Here is a 21,384-nt window from a genome sequence, read left to right as displayed (position 1 = left end):
AGAGTGCTATGGGAGAACCAGCTGTTTCCGTACCATGTACAGCGGGTGCAGGCACTATCAGCAGCTGATTGGCCTCCACGGGTACACTTCTGCGAATGCTTCATCCATTAATGTGTCAATCCTCATTTCAGTGCAAATGTTCTCTCTTTATTCCAACGTGATCAAATTGTAAATTTTCGCAGTCAACATGTGTGGGCTGACGAGAATCCGCACGCAGTTGTGCAATCACATCATCAACACAGATTTTCTGTGAACGTTTGCGCAGGCATTGTTGCTGATGTCTCGATTGGGCCCCATGTTCTTCCACCTACGCTCAATGGAGCACGTTATCATGATTTCATACGGGATACTCTTCCTGTGCTGCTAGAACATGTGCCTTTACAAGTACGACACAACGTATGGTTCATGCACGACGGAGCTCCTGCACATTTCAGTGGAAGTGTTCGTACGCTTCTCAACAACAGATTCGGTGACCGATGGATTGGTAGAGACGGACCAATTCCGTTGCCTCCATCCTCTCCTGACCTCAACCCTCTTGACTTTCATTTATGGGGGCATTTGAAAGCTCTTGTCTACGCAACCCCGGTACCAAATATAGAGACTCTTCGTGCTCGTATTGTGGTTGGCTGTGATACAATACGCCATTCTCCAGGGCTGCATTAGCGCATCAGAGATTCCATGCGACGGAGGGTGGATGCATGTATCCTCGCTAACAGAGGACATTTTGAACATTTCCTGTAACAAAGTGTTTGAAGTCACGCTGGTACGTTCTGTTGCTGTGTGTTTCCATTCCATGATTAATGTGATTTGAAGAGAAGTAATAAAATGAGCTCTAACATGGGAAGTAAGCGTTTCCGGACACATGTCCACATAACATATTTTCTTTCTTTGTGTGTGAGGAATGTTTCCTGAAAGTTTGGCCGTACCTTTTTGTAATACCCTGTATATAATCGAGTAATTTTTTCAGGTTATCTGTATCTATTATACAGTCCGCCAGAAAAATGTATACACACTTTAAGGAACGAAAAGTATTATGTGTTTATTTTACACTTTATAATTGATCACACATTTTGTACAACCTTCAGTTTAGCACATGGTTACTTTAAATGTTCAAAATGTTGTCCGTTGGCGGCTATACACATAAAAAAGCGACGAGAGGTCGCCTCAACTACATCAGTCAATATTGCAGGGGAGATCGCTGCACATCTCGCTATAATCTCCTGGCGAAGTTCCTCCAGCGTGCGTGGATTACGTCGATAGACGTTATCTATCACAGTTCCCCACAAGTAAAAGTCCGTAGATGTTAGATCTGGCGACCGTGGGGGTACTCAATGGGCCCTCTTCGTCCAATCCAGTGCCCAGGGAAATTGTCATCCAGGTGGTAGTGTGGTGGCACACCGTCCTGTTGGTATAGGACATATTCACCAACTCCATAAAATGCACGTATACCTGGCAACCTGGCAAAATTGCTGTGCATAACACTTCCAGGTGGACTTCTTTAGTGAAAGTAGCATCAAAGAAAAAGGGTTGCACTGAGCCCACAGATGACAGTCCACACAACACATGAACCCATGGTAGACTGGCCGCTTTATCTACATAAACATGCGGATTTTCCGGTGCCAAGTACACACTGTTATGCCGATTCATGGTTCCATTTAAATTGTGCCTCGTCACTGCACACTATCTTCGTCACAAATTGTTCGTCATCGGCTGATACCATTCGCGAAATTCCATTCAGCGATCAGGATCGTCATCATTAATCGCTTGCAGTAATCGTGTATTGTAAACTTTCCACTTTGCAGTTTTCAGAATTCTTCGTACACTTGTACTGCTGACACTCACTTCACGTTCGCATTGGCAGCAGACTTCTGTGGAGAGTTTAATAAACGTTTCCAACACAAGAGTCGACGAAGCAGGGCTTGTAGCTGTAAGCTGTCTTCCTGATCTTTCTCTGTCAGTATCACAAATCGTTCCATCCAATTCAAACTTGTCATTCAATTGTTAGGCGGGTTGGCGGTTCTGTTTCAAACTCCCGCCTCAACTGAAGTTATCAAATTTGAAAAACCACTTCACAATACATTTTGGTTGCTCGAATGTCAAGCGTGCTCCAGCCATCTTGTTCTCTCAACACTGAGATGAAAGTGTTGAGCCAAAGACCATATACACTCGTAACTCAAAGCGAACGACAATAACGATATCTCGATAGAGCCTGACAAAGAGTTTATACATTTTTCTGGCGGACTCTGTAGATAATGTGATGGGATCGTAGCTTCAACTGATTGTCAGCTTTCATGTTTAATGTGCTTCGGCAACAACGATATTGCCTGTCAAGCCTGTATTAATTATTTTTTTGTAGTGCTTTGTCATGATCGCGTGACGCTTACCTTCTCTTGGATTCCTTTCCTGTATTTTCTGAGATGTTTTTGGATAGTTATTGAACTTACACTGAAGCAACTAGGGCAGTGGTTCCTAACCTTTCTTAGACCGTTACCCCTGAATGCAATCAAATAGTAACCGGAAACTTCGTCCCCCTCCCGCCACCTCCGCTCACCCTTCTACCCACCATCAGCAACATTTGTGCCTAATTAAATACCAGAATGAAAAAGAATCTCTTTTAATACCTATTTTTAAAACGAGGAAAGAGAAATGATATTTAGTTTTTATAGGTGTTTTATTAAACCACGAATTAATGAGCCAGTGAGATGATTGGTACTAGTTAAAGAAACAACATTTCTTGTACTTGGTTATTTCCCAATCAGTGTACATGGTAAACCATGATCCAAATCTATTCAGTATCTTTTTTTATTTTTTTATTGCCGTCATAGTGAAAAATCTACTTTCTCATGTCACACTTCTTTTCCACGACCTGTGCCCAAGCAGTGTGCACATGTGCCAGAATGAATTACGAATCAGTTTGTGGTGCATCTCAAATGCTAACTACAAATCCTTCTCAGAAAAGAAAGCTAACTGTTCACAGTAAATGTGCACAGTTGTTACAGAACACTTTTCCGTGCGCCACTCCCCGTCCAAGCGACTCTTGCTTCACCTGCGCTCTGCATCACCATTTAAAACCAATCTAGTTAACATGTGTACACTATACTTGCTGTTTACAAATCAGCTAATTGCTGAAATTGGAAGTCTGTAGCGTGCCAATGCTTTGTGTCTGACCTGTGCTGTTAATAATTATAGCAATAACAACAGTAATAATAATATTGTGTACGAGCCTATAGTGTTCTTATGTGCTTACTGTTTTGTTGAGCAGTCACTTGATTCGTTTTTCTGTTTTGAAATGAGAAATCAACCAGTTTATGGGTCATTGCAGAAGCTATATGAAACTATTAGAGGACATTTTCAAGAAATATTTAGCATTTGTTACGTGTATGTCTCACTTTTACTGTCATTGATGCATGGTGTAAGTGAGGAGGTATGTGTGTAACCGGTGGAATATGTGAGGAAGATGTCGTTAATACATTTCTATTAGAAGCTGTAATTTTCATTGTATCGTGTAACGCATTAATGCTAGTTATTTATTTAATCGTATGGCTAGGGCCCCCGTCGGGCAGGCCGTTCGCCGGGTGCCGGTCTTTAAATTTGACGCCACTTCGGCGAACTGCAGTCGATGAAAATGATAGAATGATGATGAGGACAACACAACACCCAGTCCCTGGGCGGAGAAAATTCCCCGACCCAGCCGGGAATCGAACCCAGGCCCAGAGGATTGACAATCCGTCACGCTGACCATTTTTTTTTTTTTTTTTTTTTTTTAATCACAAATTGAAAGGAACAGGGATGTTGTTTTTATTTATTTATTTTCAATAAGGATCACTCTGTTAAAAGGAACATATATACCATTTCATCGTATAGTATGTGCATTACATAGTGAGTGGTGAGAAAAGCGTGAGGTTCATCATCAGCTGTCAAATGTGCACACCGACTGCACCCGGCACATTCCAACTGGGTGGGGGGTCAAGGAAGACTGCTTGAAGATAACTGGCAAAGGTTTTCCGATAGTGTGACCATCTATGAACCTCACTGTGGGCTTGCTGCAAGAAATACCAAAAGTCAAGTCGCGACGTGGCAGTATCCCCATAGAGGTACGCGATCGTCCAACCTTTGATCCAGATGATCGACTGTGATTTAGTTGCCGGAAAGTAGTCACTCTCCGGATGTAAGAAGGAAGCAGGTGTAATATGTTGCGGGGTCACACGGAGGTAGCAAGCCACCATCTGTCTTCCTAGGAGCCAGACGTCCTCCACCGCGATACAAGTTAAGCGGTGATGGTCGTCATCCACTTGGTGACATTTCGGGCATAATGGAGTGTCCACTAGCCCAATTGCATGGAGCCGTTGGTGGGTGTTGAACTTGCCACAGGCGACAGAGAACCACAGTGCCCGAACGAAGGTAGGAAAGAATTTTTGGTGCACATGTCTCCAAATCTTCGGCCAATGCAACCTGGGGTGTTTCAGTTCAATTACATTACAACTTATCCGTCGTAGCAGCCAAACATAAAAATCCTTCGCGCATGGCGGTCTCGTGCGCGGAAGCTCGTCTCTGATATAACTAAGTTCCACGATAAATGTTGAGACATGCGCAAAATGTGGCGTAATGTTGCCCACCGCCACCGGAGGTGTGAGGGACGCTGGAACCAGGAGATCCAGTAGGCGGGATGTAAGGGAATCACGCCCGCTACGCCATTGCTTATACATTGTGGCTAGAAGGAGCGCCGTCGCACGGCAGTGAACATTCGTAAGTCCGAGTCCCCCCTTGTCCGTAGGGAGAGTGAGCGTTTCGTATCGCACCTTGAGGGGCGATCCAATCATCACGAAATAGCCTAGTGCTGATTGAAGTCGACGTCCAAGCGTAAGTGGTAGGGGCAGGATCTGCGAAATATGCACCATTCGAGAAACCACATAAGTGTTCAGGTACTCGACTCGCTGCAAAGGATCAAGGCGCCGTAGGAGATGTTGTCGGACCATGGTACGTGTTGTCTGTAAAATACGTCGGTAGTTAACTGCTGCAGTATGTTTTACAGATGAGGTAAAGTCTATGCCGAGATAGCGGAATCGTTGCACATAAGGAAACGGACTGATATCGTCCGGCGTAAGGCCCCTTCCCACCGGCATTGCCGCCGATTTGTTCATGTTCACTGCACTACCCGCGATCACACTGTGGTCCAACAACAGTTCAAGGACCGTCTTCACCTCTTCCTCAGAACGAACGAGCAGCAGGAGGTCGTCCGCATAGGCACGACATTTGAAGGTGTAGCCCCGTAGTTCCATCCCAGAAAGAGAATTGGTGAGCCTCCCAATTAACGGTTCCAACGCTATCGCGAACAGCAGCATCGAAAGAGGGCAGCCCTGGCGAATGGATCGTCGAATTTGAATGGGCCCTGCTATACGCCCATTAACCTGTACCAAGGATTGTGCGCCCCCGTAAATCCTTCTAATGAGACCAGTAAAACGGTCTGGAAAACCCATTTGTTCCAGTACAGCATACAGATAGTTGTGGCGCACCTTATCAAAAGCACTGTCAAAATCAACCGCCACCATCGCCGCTTTAAGCCGGCACTCCTCCGCCAGCGCTATCACATCACGGCATTCGCCAGTAGCTGTTTGCACATTCACCGATCCACCCGGTGTCGTCTGTTCCGGAGAGAGAACGCTACGAATTAACATACGACATCGGGACGCTAGCAACCGTGCAAAGATCTTATAGTCGGCATTAAGCAGGGTGATGGGGCGATAATGTGTGACCGTAATTCCTGGCTTCGGTTTATGTACTGGCACCAGGAGGCCTTCCATAAAAGCCGGTGGAATAGGCGCATCGGAATTTAACATCTCGTTGCACATTTCCGTCCATCGCGGTGCCATTTCGTTGCGAAATTCGCGATAGAATTCAGCAGGAAGCCCATCAATGCCTGGGGACCGATTCAAAGCACCTTGTGCGATCGCATCATGTACTTCCTCACAGCTAATGGCTTCCAGTAAGGTTCCCGCTGCTTCCACCGTCAGTGTACGGGAGACGGACGTGGCTATACGGTCGAGGTCATCGAAAGAGGCTGCTTCTTCCCGATAGATGTGTTGGTAATGGTCGACGAATGCAGAGACAATGTCCGCTTGACGCGTCACTCTTCGGTCTTCGCGGGTGATTAACTCCCGTACCAAAACGCGTCGTCGGTGCTTTCGTTCATTCACGACGTGGTGCATGGAAGGAATCTCGTGCCTTATCGTATCGTGACATCTGGCGCGCACCATGGTTCCCTGAAGATGTTTCCGAGCTAAAGCCACTAGTTTAGCTTTTATCCTTTTGCGTTCGATCCAGATGTCCTGTCCCGGCGGGCCATCATCCAGGTCGCGCAGTGCTGCAAAATAAAAGTCGGTGGTACGGCGGCGCCATTCTGCCATTTCCCTGCTATATGAGATGAACGTACGGCGAAGCGCCGGTTTAGCACAAGTCAGCCACCAATCAAGCTTCGTCGCATACCTTCCAACCCTTCGCTCGCACATCGTCCATGTCTCAAGGATCCGTTGACGGCATTCAGGATCATGTAGATGTTGAATGTTTAGTTTCCACGGGGCCTTACTGTTCCACACCTCTCTACGGGGAAGAAGCACCGTACAGATGTAAGCGCTGTGATCGGAAAATGCCAATGGCCAGCGTTCCGCGTCCTGGACATCATTTGCATGAGCCCGTGAGATATAAATGCGATCTAATCTGCTCGCCGAATGACTTGTCACATAGGTGTATCCCGGTGCAGCTCCATGTCGTAATTCCCACGTGTCACTAAGTACAAGGTCGTTGACAACGATTCGCAACTCCTGGCTGATGTTTGCTTGCGGCCATTGGTCTTTCTGGCTGAGAACACAGTTGAAATCTCCACCAATTATTACACATTCAGAACGTCCATGGAATAGTGGAGCAATGTCTTCTGCATAAAATCGCGCCCTTTCCCGCCGCCGATTGTTTCCCGACGGTGCATAAAGATTGATGATGCGTGTCCCAAACGTCGTGAAAGCCATTCCCCTGGCCGACGGAAGATAACACACGTTTTCCACTGGGAAGCCATCTCGCACGTAAACTGCCACCCCACTCCCATTGTGATCTCCATGTGACGAATAGGATTGGTAGCCTGCGATGTATGGGAGTGCAGCTATGTGGACTTCCTGCAGCAAAGCAATATCCACATCAGATGCCCAGACCGTTTCCTTCAATAGGTGTATTTTGGCCGGTGAACGCACGTCATTGATATTTAATGTCGCAATACGGTTCGCATGGCGTTGAATCCCACTCTGTCGAGGCGCAACAAACTCTCCCTGCACCGGCGCCGGGGGCTGAGTTAGAAGACGTTCTCTCGCCCCTCTCCCTTCACCTTCAGCAATTATTAGTCCGTCTTCGTGAGTGCCGGCTGCCTCTGTATGACGTCCGGCGCCTCCTCAATATCCTCATACCACATCTTTTCAGGCTGTGATATATTCGTGTCCATAGCCACAGCATCTGCGTCTGGAGAGCCAACTGGCTGTGATTTCTCTTCAGCATCACCACGTCCCGGTACCGCCAATGTGACAGACCGCTGTGGGTCGGATCGAACAGTTCCCAGTGCCTCATCCTGTTCCGTAGAGGCTGTTGTGTCGTCTTGGTCCACAGGCACATCGTCGTCGTGGCAAGGGGAGTCATCTGGAGGAGATGTCGTGCGACGCCGCCGTTTCCTCCTTTTCGGGGAACGCTGTTTGCGCGATCTTCCGTCCGTGTCCTCAGATTGCAGGGAATCACGGCTGCCCGACAGAAAAGCATCCGTAGGAACTGGAAGTGTTTCGAGTCCCATCGTTGAACTTGGCGGGAGTTCGCTCGAAACTAATGATGTCGTCTCAGAGCGCGTTTCAGACGGAACAGCAGCCGTAGTGGCTGGAACTGCTTCTTGTACTATCGGTGTGCTGGGTGGGAGTTCGGTCTCATCTGATGTTGTCGCCGTAGATTGTATGCTCGACGGAGCAGCATGCTCTGTCATCCCGACGTCTGCGACAAGGTTTCGGAGAGTGCTATCTTGATCTTCCACCGAGGCTGTGTCCTTTCGGTCATCAGCGGACGCAGTAAGGGCTTTGGCATAGGTGATCGGTAGTACTGTCATCGCCGGCGACGGCTCCCGCACATCTGAAGGCAGTTGCGTAATCCGCCGTTGCATACAGTTCGACCTGAGGTGTCCCTCCTGGCCACATCCAGAACATGTACGTGGTTGACCATCGTAAATCACCACCGCCCGACAACCACCAATTGTCAGATAGGACGGTACATGCTTCTGAAGATCAATAGTGATCTGCCGCACTCCGTTAAGAACGGGGTATGTGGCGAATTGTGTCCAGGGTTCTGCTGTGTGACCATGTACTGTGCCGTATGGCTTAAAAGCCTCGATAACGTCGTCAGCCGGGAGCTCAAATGGCAGCTCAAAAACACGTATTGTCCGTATACCCAGACCAGCATGTTCTACAGTTACCGTGCCGACATTCCCGTCACTATGGCAAAATCGGAGACCTGCTTTTGTCGCCTGTAGAATTCTCTCACACGCCGCGTCATTTACCATCTTAACATACACCGTGGGACTAACGATGGATAGGTGAATTCCGATAATATCGTTTGGCGGTATCTTCACGTCCTCTCGAATGAATCGTTCCACTGCTAAAGCCTTTGGTCGTTCGTAGTCTTTGCAGAAATTGAATCGTAATGTAGTTTTCCTGTACTTGTTCGCCATGATCGGTGTTACTAGCCCGCGTGCAGACTAAGTCCACAAGTAAACAAACACTCGCACACGCCGCACAGGCGGAAGTATCGGACCTCCGCTTCGCACGGCCGCTAGCGCCGAACTTCGGTTCCAGACTTACCAATCAGCTACCGGGGCGGACATTAATGCTAGTAATATAGAAAGAAACAATATTGTCTACTTATGCAGAAATATTAGATTATTACGAATCTGTGATATCAGTAGCGACCTTTAAAACTAAATTACCTTCATGACTGAAACACAATTGAACGCTTTTGGTTTGTACCCCTCAGCAAATTTCATTTTACCCATCAGGCGTAATTATGCCCAGGTTAGGAACAAAGGGCGTCGGTAAGGTAGTTTGTAGGGGGAGGGGTGGGGGAATGTCTGGGCGTATGGAGTACTTTTAATGTTTTGACAGACAAGTGGCGACTTGAAGGTAGCCAAAAAACGTTCCAGTTCCGACCCTGTTAAAAACATGCCTAATACCGAATTTTAAGCAAATTCCTTGACTGACGAACACCTGACTTCATTATAATTTTTCCTTTCCCTGAGGGGTGGCGGGGTGGGGGGTGGGGGGCGGATCACTCTTTGCCCCTGGGTATGGGCGCCCATGTTTGGAATCACTGAACTAAAGAGATCATTTCATCGAGTGCGGCTACTTAAGTTTCTGTGCATTTACACGCCGGCTCTCTCTCTTGACGATATTGGTAGATGCAGCCGGTCCAGTCTTTTCGTAGAATATTATCGTTATCTTGACGGCATTATCTCATTTTATTTCAGAACGCTCCGTATATTACGGTTCACAGTGGTAGCTGTGCTAGAATTGTGTTTGCATGACGATACCATACTGCCGTCTTGGTGTCTAACAAGAACGTATTTGTTGTGGTAGCACGTGACCTTTCCTGTTTTAAAGGTATGAATTGTTTTCGTATTTACATGAAATTTTTTACACGAGTCAGTATTGCTTGTTTTGAAGTTGCTTTTTAAAATAATTCTCTTCTTGTATCCCTCTCCTTGCTACGGTGGTTTGTGGGAAACCTGCATCACAGCCAATTTCCCTTTCATGCACACATCACTTAGTATTCCAAACATAATCGATGGTCCAGTTTTAGGCATATGTATATAATGTAAAGTGGACAGCAAATTTTTTCACCTCCTGGAGACTTCAAGCGAATGCTATGTGTCACCATCCCGAGCCTTGACTACGGCCTTAGTTCGACCTTCAGCTATGCCACATGCAGCAAAAACCACCCATCGATGATTACATCCTGAAGAATCAACTCAACAGTTTGTAAGAGACTGGGCACCTTCGTCCAGAAAGTAGTCATGCACATGTTCAAACACTTTAGATTATTCCCGCCACTCTGTGACGTCTCCATGTCGACTCATCTTGGTGCCCAGTTTATACAGACAGATTCAGCTGCCCCAGCAACCTATAACACCTTCAGATACCACATGCAAGGTTTTTATATTCTCTCGCTCCCTGTACACAAGCTATTAGTCCCACAGAACAAATGAGCAGGATATTTCAATAGGAAATTTAATGTAAGTAAATTTAGTTCTAGAATACGTTTTCACTAGAGACTTCTGTTGTGGAATTACTCATGAAAAACATTCAGAAGTGACCTTCGAACACATTTTTATTGAAGAACACGAGAACTGTGGCCTTCAACGAAGACGTATCCTCGCACAAAATTTAACTGCATTAAGTTTCCAACAAAAGTGTATTGTTTATTTTTTCTGTAGTACTAATAGTTTGCGAGAAGAGGGAATATGAAAATTTCGCCTATGGTTTTTGATGGTGTTGTGGATTGCATAAAATGGACAGTTAGGGACAGCTGAATCAGGTTGTATACAACCGCTGGGCCTACACACACTGCTCACTGACGTGAGTTTGGTCAGCTGTGGGGCCTTGCATGACCGCCTGGTTCCTGTTTTACACCACTTACAGTGCTTCAGAGCGCCCAGCCTGCTCTTTTTAAGAGGTTGGCAAATATTTTGTCAGCTGAGTTTACAATTAATTTGTTTGCAGCTGTGCAAGGTGAGCTCATGCGCAGCACTCAGTCATCAGTAGTAAACAGCGCTTCCAGCATAGAAATATAACAAGCCTCGACCTAAACTATTAGTACACAATACACTGTCGAAAGAAGAAATTATTACAGCTGGAAAGATGTGGTCGATTTTGATCTGTTAACGGTATATGCCACATGGGGGTAGTAGATGTGCTCATAGAGGTTTCAGTGTCGTCTGCCAACAGATAGCCTAGTGGCGTAACTAACAGAGCGCCATCTATGTTTTAATATGAAATGCTTGGACGCAGAAGGCTCAGTGCGGTGCAAACGCGTGAAGCAAGCAGGCAAGCCATGGTCCTGAGACGCATTCATGCTTTTTACAGCCGACTGAGTCAGTTTGAAACGGTTTAAATTGTGATCTCGAGAGTGGCGGGTTGGTTTTTGGAGAAATGCCACACAAGTCGGACGTGCTACGTCAGTTGTGCAATGATGCTGGAGTCTGCGGTCACGTGAACATTCTCACACCCCTGGATGAGGTCCTGGGCGCACAGGCAGCACAGACGCCCACCAGGATCGTCGTACTGTAAGGGCAGCAGTGGCAGATCCTACACCTATCACAGGACAGATAAGATGGCTTGTGAGCCCAGATGTGTAAACACGAACTGTTGCAAACCCGTTATTAGCAGTGACCTTTTGGCACGCATACTTCTCACCCGTCTTCCACTCACGCCACAGCACCAACGTGTACGATTCATCTGGTGCCGTCAGAGGATCACTTGGAAGATCGAAATGGCGCGCCGTGGTCTTCAGCAATGAAAGCAGATTCTGCCTGCACGCAAGTGATGGTCGTTTGCACGTTCGACGTAGACCTGGTGACTGCTGTCTCGTAGAGGGTATTTGTCCAAGACACATTAGCCCCATCCTACGCCTTATAGTCTGGGGTATTATAAGCTACAACCCTCGCTTATTGATGCTGGAGGGGACGCTAACCAGCGCTCCGTATGGCACAGAATGTTGTTAGACCCGTTCTTTTGCCCTTCTTGCAGTAGGAAGGTAATGAGTATTTCCAACAGGATAATGATCGCCCACATATTGTACATGAAACTTAACATGCTCTGCAATAGGTGCGGCAACTTCTCTGGCCAGCACAATCTCCGGACTTGTCTCGAATCGAGCGCGTGTGGGACATCGTGGGCTGCGGAGTGACTCGTGCGACTCGCCAACCAACAACTCTTACAGAAATACGTGAACAGGTCGAGTAGGCGTGGAAAGGCTCAATCTAGATATAGTAGGTGTCAGTGAAGTGAAGTGGAAGGAAGACAAGGATTTCTGGTCAGATGAGTATCGGGTAATATCAACAGCAGCAGAAAATGGTATAACAGGTGTAGGGTTCGTTATGAATAGGAAGGTAGGGCAGAGGGTGTGTTACTGTGAACAGTTCAGTGACCGGGTTGTTCTAATCAGAATCGACAGCAGACCAACACCGACAACGATAGTTCAGGTATACATGCCGACGTCGCAAGCTGAAGATGAACAGATAGAGAAAGTGTATGAGGATATTGAAAGGGTAATGCAGTATGTAAAGGGGGACGAAAATCTAATAGTCATGGGCGATTGGAATGCAGTTGTAGAGGAAGGAGTAGAAGAAAAGGTTACAGGAGAATATGGGCTTGGGACAAGGAATGAAAGAGGAGAAAGACTAATTGAGTTCTGTAACAAGTTTCAGCTAGTAATAGCGAATACCCTGTTCAAGAATCACAAGAGGAGGAGGTATACTTGGAAAAAACCGAGAGATACGGGAAGATTTCAATTAGATTACATCGTGGTCAGACAGAGATTCCGAAATCAGATACTGGACTGTAAGGCGTGCCCAGGAGCAGATATAGACTCAGATCACAATATAGTAGTGATGAAGAGTAGGCTGAAGTTCAAGACATTAGTCAGGAAGAATCAATACGCAAAGAAGTGGGATACGCAAGTACTAAGGAATGACGAGGTACGTTTGAAGTTCTCTAACGCTATAGATACAGCAATAAGGAATAGCGCAGTAGGCAATACAGTTGAAGAGGAAAAGGGCCATCACAGAAGTTGGGAAGTAAAACATAGGTACAAAGAAGGTAGCTGCGAAGAAACCATGGGTAACAGAAGAAATACTTCAGTTGATTGATGAAAGGAGGAAGTACAAACATGTTCCGGGAAAATCAGGAATACAGAAATACAAGTCGCTGAGGAATGAAATAAATAGGAAGTGCAGGGAAGCTAAGACGAAATGGCTGCAGGAAAAATGTGAAGACATCGAAAAAGATATGATTGTCGGAAGGACAGACTCAGCATACAGGAAAGTCAAAACAACCTTTGGTCACATCAAAAGCAACGGTGGTAACATTAAGAGTGCAACGGGAATTCCACTGTTAAATGCAGAGGAGAGAGCAGATATGTGGAAAGAATACATTGAAAGCCTCTATGAGGGTGAAGATTTGTCTGATGTGATAGAAGAAGAAACAGGAGTCGATTTAGAAGAGATAGGGGATCCAGTATTAGAATCGGAATTTAAAAGAGCTTTGGAGGACTTACGGTCAAATAAGGCAGAAGGGATAGATAACATTCCATCAGAATTTCTAAAATCATTGGGGGAAGTGGCAACAAAACGACTATTCACGTTGGTGTGTAGAATATATGAGTCTGGCGACATACCATCTAACTTCCGGAAAAGCATCATCCACACAATTCCGAAGACGGCAAGAGCTGACAAGTGCGAGAATTATCGCACAATCAGCTTAACAGCTCATGCATCGAAGCTGCTTACAAGTATAATATACAGAAGAATGGAAAAGAAAATTATGCGCTAGGTGACGATCAGTTTGGCTTTAGGAAAAGTAAAGGGACGAGAGAGGCAATTCTGACGTTACGGCTAATAATGGTAGCTGGGCTAAAGAAAAATCAAGACACTTTCATAGGATTTGTCGATCTGGAAAAAGCGTTCGACAATATAAAATGGTGCAAGCTGTTCGAGATTCTGAAAAAAGTAGGGGTAAGCTATAGGGAGAGACGGGTCATACACAATATGTACAACAACCAAGAGGGAATAATAAGAGTGGACGATCAAGAACGAAGTGCTCGTATTGAGAAGGGTGTAAGACAAGGCTGTAGCCTTTCACCCCTACTCTTCAATCTGTACATCGAGGAAGCAATGATGGAAATAAAAGAAAGGTTGAGGAGTGGAATTAAAATACAAGGTGAAAGGATATCAATGATACGATTCGCTGATGACATTGCTATCCTGAGTGAAAGTGAAGAGGAATTAAATAATCTGCTGAACGGAATGAACAGTCTAATGAGTACACAGTATGGCTTGAGAGTAAATCGGAGAAAGACGAAGGTAATGAGAAGTAGTAGAAATGAGAACAGCGAGAAACTTAACATCAGGATTGATGGTCACGAAGTCAATGAAGTTAAGGAATTCTGATACCTAGGCAGTAAAATAACCAATGACGGACGGAGCAAGGAGGACATCAAAAGCAGACTCGCTATGGCAAAAAAGGCATTTCTGGCCAAGAGAAGTCTACTAATATCAAATACCGGCCTTAATTTGAAGAAGAAATTTCTGAGAATGTACGTCTGGAGTACAGCATTGTATGGTAGTGAAACATGGACTGTGCCGGCCGCGGTGGTCTAGCGGTTCTGGCGCTGCAGTCCGGAACCGCGGGACTGCCACGGTCGCAGGTTCGAATCCTGCCTCGGGCATGGGTGTGTGTGATGTCCTTAGGTTAGTTAGGTATAAGTAGTTCTAAGTTCTAGGGGACTTATGACCTAAGATGTTGAGTCCCATAGTGCTCAGAGCCATTTGAACCATTTTTTTTTGAAACATGGACTGTGGGAAAACCGGAACAGAAGAGAATCGAAGCATTTGAGATGTGGTGCTATAGACGAATGTTGAAAATTAGGTGGACTGATAAGGTAAGGAATGAGGAGGTTCTATGCAGAATCGGAGAGGAAAGGAATATGTGAAAAACACTGATAAGGAGAAGGGACAGGATGATAGGACATCTGCTAAGACATGAGGGAATGACTTCCATGGTACTAGAGGGAGCTGTAGAGGGCAAAAACTGTAGAGGAAGCCAGAGATTGGAATACGTCAAGCAAATAATTGAGGACGTAGGTTGCAAGTGCTACTCTGAGATGAAGAGGTTGTCACAGGAAAGGAATTCGTGGCGGGCCGCATCAAACCAGTCAGTAGACTGATGACAAAAAAAAAAAAAAAAGTATCGTAGGACAGTATTCGCCAACTTTACGATCGACTGGATGCCAGCCTCACCACCAGCATTACCGCCCATGGAGTCTACACCATGTACTAAAATCGCTGTTCCAGCGTTGGTCGATAGCTTGTACCTCAGAATCGCTTGTGCTATTGATATGTAAACGTAATCATTTCGTGTATTACATATGCACAGGTGCAACAATAAATATTGAGTGAATTGGAAACCTATAAACTGATGTGCTAAGTTTTTTCCAGCAATGTATTAGGTTGCAGCTAAACCTCCGAGAACAGTGGGATCTGGATGCAGTGCACATCCTTGTGTACGAGAAAGTGCATTTTATTAGTTAGGGGATAGGTTCTAGTTGCTTTCTATGCTGTCTGGTCTCTCTAAACTCAGTCCATTCTCAAGCTGCGTAGTTTAATCAACCTTACGATTTCATTTGATATTAGATTACACGTTGTAAGTGCATACTAGCAAGTGATTTATATATTGTCTGCAAGTAGAATCACCCACAACCGTACGCAGCAAGACTGTTATTTATCTCAGCATGCTGGTACCCACTATACTGTCATAAGTCTGTAGCTCGAGACTCATATGCTTTCACTGCACTAGCGGTAAGGTTGGAGATTGTCTATGCTTGAAGAGGATTTCAGATCAGAAGTACGAATGCAAATTCAGCTGATCACTTTCAGTTTTATGGAATTAGATTCAGCTAATTGTGTAAGAGATGTAAAGGGAATGTGAGAGAGACTTCGTGGAGTTGTGTATTAGGGACGCAGTAGTGCAACCAGTATTAACACAACTGAATGAATGCATCGACAGCTAACCTAAATCAGAAACGGAGAACAAACACATTCGCGCTGGTATGAAATCTTAAACGATATAGAATTGGTTTTAATCCAAATTGAGTACACTTACGTTTATAAATGGAGTGTATCGAGTACAGTTTTAAGGTAGTAGATAGTGCTTTCACGCTGATATCTCCGTGATTCAACACCGTTTTTTGAAAGTTTGTCACTGAGTTGTTAAGTCATACTTCTTACAATGGAAGAACGTTCGTTCTTCAGCTTCATATTCTGTTCTTCTTTTGTTCTCAAATACTACAGCTGTTTGCACATTTTATTACGTAAACTACTTTATTCTCGCATACTGCAGCTGCCTGCATACTTTATCATACGAATTTCCCAATGTAACGTCGTGGCTAGAGTAATGAGGAACCTGCCAAGGGTGAAAACGTAATATTTACGGATGTTAGGGGATTTCTCTTTCCTATTCAGACGGGCCATAGGAAAAAATTACCGAGACCGCGCACTCATAACAGACGGGCAGAGTATTCATCACCAAGATGGCACAGGGAATAATAACTTACCATATCTAGCCAAAATTACATTTCCTTTTCAAATTTTGCGGCTGAAAGTTGATGCGAAGTCCAACAGAACAAAATTTCAGGCGACGATATTTTTGGTACGGAAGTAAGATATCTCCACACTTAGAATGGCATGTTTTTTTTTTAGTCTTAAGGACTTACAGGTTTCAACGAGAAAATGTGTACTGCCTTCATCTATACACCATGAGCAATTCCTATATTTTTTCAGTTGACATTTTTATTAGTGTTCTTAACTTCGAACTAAGAATTTTTTTTGTCCATATGCTTCTAACATTTGCTACCAATTTTTCCGTAGCGTACCTAAGAATTTCCGTTTGGAAAGTAATATAATCACGTTGCTGTTGCGGTCTGAAGACTGGCTTTATGGCAACTCTCCACACTAGAGTATAGTATGTAAGCCTTTTCTTGTCTGTGTAATTACTGCAACTTGCACCTACTTGAATCTGCTTATTGTAGTGAAGTCTTGGTCGTCCTCTAGAATGTTTACCCTCGACAGTTCTTTCCATAATGAAACGGACTATTCCTTGTTGTCTGGCGATGTATTCTATCAACCGATCCATCTTTTACTCAAGCTGTACCTAAAATTTCTTAGCTCCCCGATTCGATTCAATATCTTTCCTTTAATTATCCGATGTACTCATTTAACGTCAAGCCTTCTGCAGAAGCACGAAATTTCAAAACCTTCTATTTTCGCCTTTTATGTAGGGTTTATGGTCTACGTTTCAATTCCATACATAGCTACAATAGAAATACTTCCAGAAAGAACTTTCAAACACTTAAATGTGTATTAGACCTTGACAAATCTCTAGTAGTCAGAAAAGCTTTTCTTGCTATTGCCAAGATAGCTTTTTATATTTTCTTTACTTCTACCAGTGCACATTATTTTGCTGCCTTAATAGCAAAACTCTACTACTACGTCAGCCATTTCGTTTTCTAATCTCATTCCTTCATTTCTGCTTGATCTAGTTCAACAGTTATTCATCACCATTGTTTTACTTTTTATTGGCTTTTATCTTATAACCTTCCGGTCAACTTATGTTCCAAGGTGTTATGTGCAGCAATTTTTATTAGTTTTCCATATTTCTCTTCAGTTTCCTTGACTGGTTGCTCAGTATCGAATCATATGGCGGATAGGACACTACCGTATCTCAAGTGAATTTTGACATTTTGAGGTAGCTGAAGGGTGATCTGTTTAATTGTTAAAAACCATTCAACAGCCAAGATCGTATAAAACAGTTTTTTATTTGAGACAACCGGTTCAAACAGACTGTGCTGTCTTATTAAGGTCTTAAAATCTTTTTGTTATAAAACATGCCCATGTCAACATTAAATGAACAAGTTTTACAACAAAAAGATTTTAAGACCTGAAGATAACAACATAGTGCGTTGAAATCGGTTGTCCTAAATAAAAGAAAATATTTTATGCGATTTTGGCTGTTGAATGGTATTTAATAACTTATTAAACCTACAGTTCTTTACTATTCACATCTGTCAGCACATGCCTTCTTTGGATGAGAAATTATTAGATTCTTCTTGAAAACTGAGGATAAGTCGTCTGTCTCGTGGATCCAGCACAACAGGTGGAACAGTATTGTCACTGGATCTTCCAAGAATATCAACCATTCTGAGAGAATGTCCTCTCCTCCAGGTGCCATGTATCTCTTTGAAATTCTTCTCGCAGCTTCGCATCCTCTGTTTCTGTTTTATCTTCACCTAATTTTTCTTTGTTTTCAATAATATTGCAGTCAACTTTTTTCTATTTCATAAGATTGTATCTCCTACAGGAATGAAGACGGAAGTTTGGGATGAATTCCAACTTACGCGTAAGACGAGAAAGTTTTTGTTTCAAAAGAACTATTCGATTTTACAAGAGTATATCTTTCATATGCATGCACATAGAATTTTGGGATCCTTTTTCGAGATCTGTTTAGGCTGAAAGTTTCCATTTACTTTCCACCGGAGGTCGGACAAACATTTAGACGATATTCAGATACGTTCCGAACTTTGTGATCATGCCACATATACAGAATCTTTCACATTGAGGCAGTCATATTGTTAAAAAGTTGGCCAATTGCTAGCAGGACTTGCGCACTGAGGGTTCTGATCAAACTTAATTATGCATGCAAACTGTGGTGTCACCGCCAGACACCACACTTGCTAGGTGGTAGCCTTTAAATCGGCCGCGGTCCGGTAGTATACGTCGGACCCGCGTGTCGCCACTATCAGTGGTTGCAGACCGAGCGCCACTACACGGCAGGTCTAGAGAGATGTCCTAGCACTCGCCCCAGTTGTACAGCCGACTTTGCTAGCGATGGTTCACTGACAAATTACGCTCTCAATTGCCGAGACGATAGTTAGCATAGCCTTCAGCTACGTCATTTGCTACGACCTAGCAAGGCACCATTATCAATTGCTATTTGTCTTGTGATGCATGTACCGTCCGACCGATGTTCACCAATCATGGATTAAAGTTAAGTATTCCAACAGCTACGTACTTTATTTGCTAGACTCAAATCCTTTAACTGTTCCAGACCTCACGTCAGCCTGCGTGAGCTTAAACGCGTGCCTTTCGGCTTCACCTCCTAGTGGCTTGCCTGTCTTGCCAAGTCACAACACAAACAGTTCATCAACCCCAGACGTAGAGGATCTTCTCGATATTTGCTCGCCACCTATATCGATACTGCAAGATACCGATCCTGGGAATTGCATGACTATCAGAATTCCTGACAGTAGCGTGAACATACACAAAGAGGCGAGTAGACGATTTCAGTTTATATGTATAGAGAGAAGAGTTAATAACTTTATTATTTTGCTTATCAGAACGCGACTACAACTTATATTTTAAGTTTGCATGCAGTGATATTTTTCTCTTATGCTTTTGATGTATGATTAATGAGTCCTAATGGTACCTTTCTTCTTTGCCAAATTTCATGACTGTAGGTTCACGGGAAGTACCCTATAAATGTTGATGGGTGAGTTTGCGAATATCAACGTATGTGGCATAAATGGCCTTATCCTTTAATTGGATTGGCTCAGGAGCTAAAATTTTTTTAGCGCCAAGGGACCTTAGACCGTAGTATGCGACATAAATTTTTTCTTGATAGTACTCGCTCATGAGAAAAATGGGTGTTGAAAATTGTTTTTCTTGCGATATGATTACAAATTAACAGTTTTCGGATTTTTTGTTTTACTTTTTCTGTAAAACCTTGCATCTTTACGAAATTTAATGACTTTAGGTCAGCGAAAAGTACCCCGTAGTTTGTTATAAGTGAGTTTGCAAGTGTGAAAATATGTGGCGTAAACATCCGAATCTTTTGAGTGCATCAACTTAGAAGCTTAAATTTCTGATATCGTCAAGGGACCGTAGGCCTTAGCATGTGAAATAAATTTCAAATGGTTCAAATGGCTCTGAGAACTATGGGACTTAACATCTGAGGTCATCAGTCCCCTAGAACTTAGAACTACTTAAACCTAAGGACATGACACACATCCATCCCGGAGGCAGGATTCGAACCTGCGAATGTAGCAGCAACGCGATTCCAGACTGAAGCTCCTAGAACCGCTCGGCCACAGCGGCCGGCACATAAATTTGAACTTGATACGCGTACCTGTACTGAGAAGAAGGGATGTTAACAGTCGGAGAGACTGACAGACGGACAGACAGAAGGACAACAAAGTGATCATATAAGGGTTCCATTTGTTACCGATTGTTGTTGAGAACCCTAAAAAGCTTTTACAATGCGGGCACTAATCGGTGATGCACAGTCCTGTTGAAAAATGAATTCTCACAATTGTGAGAAAAAGAACATTTCCCACATGGTATCATCTAAAACTTCCAGCTGTAGGAGGTTCAGTACCGTACTTTCGACGATCACGTTGGGCAGCTGCAGCTTAATTGCACCTGTTTGAACGAAGAACGTAAATTAGTTGCTTCTGAAGCGTTGTCGTCAACGCGACTTAATGTACACTGTTTAATGAACGTCGGGCGAACGGGCGAAAGAGCTGTCTGCCTCACCGATAATCTAATGAATCAGCAACTTTTCACCTGCTACAATGATAAACTTTTAGTCTCGTTGTGTAAGTTAAAATTCACCAGAAGTTTATATCACAATTCACGTAAAAGCTGCGAGAGGCAATCATAAAGTTTTAAATATCATACCAAAACTAATTATATAACTAATTACTTGTTTCGAAATTTGTTGCATACTGCAAATTCCTTGACATGAGCTGTATTAGACATACCGGGTGCTTCAGAGCAGGAGGTAGAGATTTTCAGGAGAGTGAGACTACACCTAGCCAATGTAAAGCATTGTCGGTAATTCTGTTCTGCGTGATAGTGTCAACAGAAAACACAAAAAAGGACGGACACGAACAGAGTGAGAAAACATATTTATTGCGCTTAGTACAGCAGAAATCGTGAAATAAGAGCAAAATGCAGACAAGAATTGTCGTGAAAGAAGGTATTCGAAATTATTGCTCCGGACTGTGATGCAGGCCTCGCAGTTTTGTCGCATGGAAGGTCTGATGTCCTCCACGGGCTGGTGATATGAGGCCTGTACCGTGGTCTGGTGTAAATAATTTTGAACACCTTCTTAAAGAACGGTCGTTGTCTCTTTTAATTCTTATTTCTCGGTTTCTGCAGTACTAAGCATAATATACGTGTCTGCTCGCCCTTTTCGTGTCCTTCGTTTCCTGTGTTTTCTGTCGTCACTACCGTGCCAGGAAATCATTTCCGACCACGCATTGCTATAGAACTTCCCGTCGCTTATGTGTAGTCTATTTCTCCAGGAGGTTTGTACCGCTGTGCTGAAACATCTTCTAGATCTACTACCCAACAGTGAAACATGAAAATTTCTGTCGCATCAAGACTCGAACCCGAATTTCCCCTCTTACCACGAGCGGCTATCCGTGTGCGCTTCACGGACCGACGCAGTGTCAAGGATTTCCAAGTCGGCGAACAAATTTCGAAGT

The 21,384-nt window shown here is 44.1% G+C and overlaps 1 protein-coding gene across 1 annotated transcript in view; it reads right to left on the bottom strand.

Annotated features, from left to right (window-relative positions):
• The window catches only part of LOC126455789 (Down syndrome cell adhesion molecule-like protein Dscam2), a 222,835-nt gene that overhangs the window by 127,808 nt on the left and 73,643 nt on the right, over window positions 1–21,384 (bottom strand). The window lies entirely within an intron of this gene.

Source organism: Schistocerca serialis, chromosome 2 (genome assembly GCF_023864345.2).
Source record: "Schistocerca serialis cubense isolate TAMUIC-IGC-003099 chromosome 2, iqSchSeri2.2, whole genome shotgun sequence".
In the NCBI taxonomy this organism is placed as follows: Eukaryota; Metazoa; Arthropoda; class Insecta; order Orthoptera; family Acrididae; genus Schistocerca; species Schistocerca serialis.
Note: the sequence above shows the minus strand (reverse complement) of the source record. Positions and strands in the feature narration are given on the sequence as shown.